Source organism: Tachypleus tridentatus, chromosome 10, assembly GCF_004210375.1.
Source record: "Tachypleus tridentatus isolate NWPU-2018 chromosome 10, ASM421037v1, whole genome shotgun sequence".
In the NCBI taxonomy this organism is placed as follows: domain Eukaryota; kingdom Metazoa; phylum Arthropoda; class Merostomata; order Xiphosura; family Limulidae; genus Tachypleus; species Tachypleus tridentatus.
The window spans coordinates 173,788,199-173,794,198 of NC_134834.1; positions in this window are offsets into that span (position 1 = coordinate 173,788,199).

Consider the following 6,000-nt stretch of genomic DNA (forward strand, 5'->3'; position numbering starts at 1 on the left):
CCATAGAAAATCTTATAACATGGACTCTTTTTTAAGAATTTAATGTTGTAAGTTTTTGAAGATACAAACATATTTTTTCGAAATTATTTATGTACTCAATCTCAACAAGATGGATTTATTTGCTCGTAATTAAGCATAAAACTACAAAATGAGCTGTGTGTGCTCTGCCCATCATGGGTATCGAAACTCGGTTTCTAGCGTTGTAAGTCCGCAGATATGCTGCTGTGCACTGGAGGAAGTAAGATGGAAATAAACATTATATCAAAACTTTATAGTGCATTAAGATAACTGTAATAAAGGTACAATTTTTAATACTATACGTATCGCCTTCAACTTTAAAAGCCAATATGAATCTTAAAATTTGCTAAACGTGAAAAGAAAAAAAATGTTTGTTTGCTGTTAAGTGCAAAGCTATATAATGGGTTATCTTTATTGTGCCCACCCTGGGTTGTAAAACCCGATTTTTAATTTCAGTAGCTATCAAACTTACCTCTGAGCTACCCGTCAGGACACAAATAAAATAAAATAGTGATTCAAGACTTTCAAACTATCAGCACTACGGTACTACTGTTATAAGCTGTGTTTATAATGTCACAATTTGTTTAATTTAACGTGTTACAGAAAGACTCTTGGACTGCCTTAGTCATGAAGTGGGAGTATTTTGTTGCAAATAAAATTTAATTTGGACTAAACTTCAACATGACAACATGTACTCAAAGTAAGATTGAAGATTTGATACAAATAATGATACAGCAGGAAGGTTACCAAGAAGAAGTTAAAAATATTAAAAGAGCAATGAGAACTATAAGAAAACCAAGAAAAAATTAGCAAAGAGAGACAATAATTTAAGAGAGGAATTAAAATAAAGACAAGTAAGAAGGATTATAATAAGAAAGCAATGAATTACAGAAAGAAGAAAGATTAGTATCACAAACTGCAATGAAGTGGAAAATAATACTATTGTAATATACATTTTTAACTTTTTAATTTTAATTTTTGTTAGAGAGAGCTACTTGTATACGTTACAATATATTTGGAAAGTTCATGAAAATTAAGGCATCTGTAGTAGATAGAAATTTTGTGTAGTATATTAAAACAGTGGTACAATATGCTGTGATGGAAACATGTATTGCATCACGTAATTTTTCATACTTTTTTTTGCAATCATCATCTGTTTTGAAGCCCAATTCATGGAGATACAAATGTGTTTCATGGATCACGCGATACTGTCTAATTAGTATATCATCATCTTTATAAGCAGTCTGAGTATTGCATCTTATTGAGAGTGAAGTTAAAAGCCAATCTGACACAATGTGCATGCTAAGCTACTGTGCTCAAGGATTGCGAGACGATTCCATAGGAAAAAAAACATTGTGTCTTTGAGCAGAGAGGGACTTTAAACTAAAAAAGACTGCTAGAATAATTAAAATTAAGCAGTCTACCGTGAGCCGCATATAGAGAGAACTGCTGTGTGGAGTGATGGAATGTAGAAAGAACACTTCCACTGAAGCTGATAATCATATTATAAAATGCATGAACATGCAGAATCGTCTATTGTCGTCTACAGATTTCAAAGGAGCATGGCATGAAACTTTAAGTATAACTCACTGCACACACCATATGGTATCACCTGTTTTCATATGTACTCCCAGCAAGATAGTCAAGTAAACAAGTTTTTTATTACCAATAAGATGAGAAAGGATTAGGTTAAACTGGGTCAAAGAGCTTTTTGGTTGGACTGTGGCAATGTGGAGCAGAAGGCTTTCTCAAATAAATCAAAGTTCAATCTGCACTAGTCTGATGGAAATCACTTTGTATAATGTTGACGTGAAGAAGAATTTTTAATTCAGCATCTTTGATTTAACTGCAAAGCATTTGAAGGATCACGTGATATAGGGTGCATGTGAGGTATCTGCAATTTGAGAAGAGCATTGTCAATGCCAACAAGTACCTACAGAACCTAGATTCCTGATTAAGACTAACAATTCAAGATTACATTATTGAAGCTAACCAGTTCACACTCCACGACGATTCTACTCTCTGCCACAGGCCTGAAAAGTTTTGTAAGATTCATTCATTCTAAGCAAAAAACAAGAACTTTTACTCTACATGTATTTAAAAGACATCTTAGGTTTAATTGCATTGCTTCAGATAAAGAACTATCTTTAAAGAATCCGTGATGACGAGAAAACCTACTTGTAGAGAAAATTATGTATGTATAAAACAGGCTGGTATGGGTAGAATGACGATGACCGAAGAAGGTCAAAACGTGTTCGTTCCTCTACATAGTGCTTTCTCTACTCATACCAGCGGTTTTATACATGTATATATATCTATATCGTAACAGAAGTTTAAAACACTATGAAATTGAAGAAACTCTGAATAACCTTGGAACTGCAGAATGCCTTAATCATGAATTCACCCCTACTTACATTCAGTCCCTCGTACACTTTATGCCATGGCAATATCAAGTGGGTATCAAGCCCAAAGAAGTTAACCAAATATTAAAATAATAGGCAGTCTCTCTGACCATTTTTTGTCCATTATAGCGGTGATATTATCTGTAAATTCAGATTTTTCTCTTCAGAGATCATTTTCATATTTGCTAAGTACTTGTTGATCATCTACTTTAATCTGTTTGCCACTGTTAATTTATTAATAAAGCAGCGAAAATACGTTTGGATGACTGAAATATGAATTATCTTACACTGCACAATAGCTTTAACTGTTTTGCTCCAGTTCCAATACTTTCACAGTGCACAATCTTGTAAACAATGATAGAAACCAAGAAAGTTTGTGTAAATTCGGTGCTGTTGTCACTGTACATATAATAATCAATGAAGTAGCGAATTAATGAATAATTCAGTTCAGATTTGATTGTGAGAGTGTTGTATTTATTTACTTATCACGTCTGTTACTCAGTGAGATAGCGTGTTTTTGTAATGATCAAATAGTTTTGCAAGAACTAATATTGACAGTGATATGGAGGAAAAGGATCTTGTTGTTATTGTTGACCAGTCTTTTAAGCCATCCAAGCAACGTTATGTTGTTAAAAGCAAATAAAATATACTTTTTATTAAACAAACATATTGAGTAAAAGTCGAAAGAGTTTATAATGCCATTGGTTGACCAAATTTGGCATATTCTATTCAGTATTATGCTCGCTTTGCCTCAGAAAGAAAAGTGAATTGTCGAAAAGGATTGAGATAATGGAAATTAAAATGATATTTGTAATGGAAAATTTATAGTGTCATAATAGATGAAAGTCTCTGAAACTGTTTTTTTTTTTTTTTTTTGTAAAAGAAGAGTTAGTGATGATCTGATTAAAGTGTTCAAGACTGTTAAGAGTAATAATAGTGATGGTGCCTAGTCTTTTTTTTTGTACTTAATGTTAAAAATGGTAAATATAGGGTGCACATGTATATATTTCGACACTACAGTGGCCATTTTCAGTTGAAACAGTTTTATTTTCTTAACAAGTCGGTTGGACTTTGGAATAAATTCTCTTTAGATGTGATAGATATAATTTATTTTAGGAAGTTTGCAAGAAGTCTTAATAAATATTTGAATGGTGAAGGATAGTTTTCAGTGTTTAATTTTTTAGAGTTTTTTTTTTTTTTTTAGTATCGTGAATAAGATGACTTAGCTGGATGAACAGATTGTTTGTTGATCTTAAATTTCATGTATAAATTAGGCATATATACCATTAGTCCCAGAACGTCTGTTGAAATATTATTTGTGAACTCTAACCTACAACGTGTATCAAAGTAAATATAGCCTGTAGTAACACTGTTGAAGAAGTTAATTAATTAGTTATCTTTATGTGACTGAACATGGTATTATATTTAACAAGTAATGCAAAAGTAATGACATGTCATGTTACGACATTATCAATAACATAATAACACATCTGAAAAATGAACCTGTAAATGTAAGGACCAAACTAGCTACTTCCGTTTTCCATGTGCCTGAAAATTTTAATCCCAAACGCAGTTAACTATGAAAATTCCAATAAAAGAATTTATATGGTGTACACCGTTAGTACTACTACGGGTTAATTTAGAAACATTTCTCTAGAGAGAAACCAACAGGTTATGCTGGAAAGGTTTACTGGGAGATATATTAGACTTAGTTCAAAATAGAATAGAACAAGCATTTAAAACATTATCTAATCTTCCAGCTTATAGCCTTAACAACTGATGGTCATTGGTGAATAAACCTTATCAAACAGTTTTAAGAGTGACACATCAGCAGAAAGTTTCCAAACCACTATTTATGAGAACAATATGAAGATTTAGTTCAAGTTCCAGAAGATATAAAAAAGCTCTCCCAACTGTCTTATTCGGTTGCAATACATGAAATAAAAATTCGTTGGCATGTGAAAAATTCAAAGATGTTATAATAAATGAGGTCGTTCACCTTAAGTTAAAGCAAAGTAGATGTGCATTTCTGAAAAAAAAACTCTCTAATTTTTGATGTGATTTGAATCCCATAAGTCACATATAAAAAAAAACTAAAGGCAAATCAAGGAATTGCACATTTATCAGATCAAATGATATAGAAGCATTAAAACTCTCTGATGAAGAACTCGAATAGCTCAACTGGTTTAATATACGGCTGTTAATTCAGAAGAGAACAAGCAAATTACACGACAGAAGGTAATTGAATAACAAATTAAAGGGTTATATTACTAGAAACTGCATACAAAAGCCTTTAATTAGGAAGTTGATTACTCAGGATGAAAGAAGTAAACCACATGACAGAAAATATTTTCACAATAACTTAAAGTATACATTGCTAAAAAATGTTCCCAAAGGATGACAAAATAAAATTCTTTAATTACATCTGAGAATTAGTATCAACCCAAGAAGATGATATCTTGAAGGTGAAAAATACTCCACCTGTTCCAGAAAAAATAAGGATCATATTATTTAAAGAAAGCAATATGTTGATTGACACTATGTCTATAGCTAGAATTACTCAACGTAATGTAGGATAGAGGGTGGGAAACTGAATACAGAGATGAACCAAAAAGAAGGGTTGATGGAAACAGCAAATTGTCAAAAATTTCAGCAGTAGAAAATTTGGAATCACTCTCACTATGAGAAACGTCTCTACACAACATATGTATGACAACTGACACTGTGAAAGAGCAGATATTAGGAGCTGACTTGATGCTTGTTTGTTTGTTTTTGAATTTCCTTCAAAGCTACTCGAGGGCTATTTGTGCTGGCCGTCCCTAATTTAGCAGTGTAAGACTAGAGGGAAGGCAGCTAGTCATCATCACCCGCCGCCAACTCTTGGGCTACTCTTTTACCAACGAATAATGGGATTGACCGTCCCATTATAACGCTCCCACGGCTAAAAGGGCGAGCATGTTTGGCCCGACGAGGATGCGAACCCGCGACCCTCAGATTACGAGTCACACGCCTTAACACGCTTGGCCATGCCGGGCCTCACCATTAAAGGAGGTAAACCTTTGTGTTTTATCTGCAGTGTGTTATTCAGTCATTACAAAACCAGTGATTTAAAACGCCACTGTGAAACAAATTACAAAAACTTTTCTTCTGGTTATCCACCAAAATCATAGTTACGGAAAAACAAGTTAACTAGGCGAAAATCATCACTAAATAACCAGCAGACACTGTTGACAACGTTCATTAAGGAAATTGATACAATGACTGAAGCTAGTTTTATTGTATATCATGGAATATTGTTCGTGCTAAACGCCCATATTCTGATGGTGAATTTATTAGGATGAATATAGCTGAAGTTATTGCAATGTTAAATCCAAATAACACAAAACTTCAGCGACTAATGAAACAAACACCAGGTTTACGTTACACAACAGAAAGACGTATCTCCCAGATACGTGTTGATGTTTAAGGCAAAATGCAAAATATTTTAAAGAATTATCTTGCATTCAGCTTAGCCCTTGACGAATCCACAGATATACAAGACAACCCACAACTGGCGGTATTTGTTCGTTATGTTTCCTCT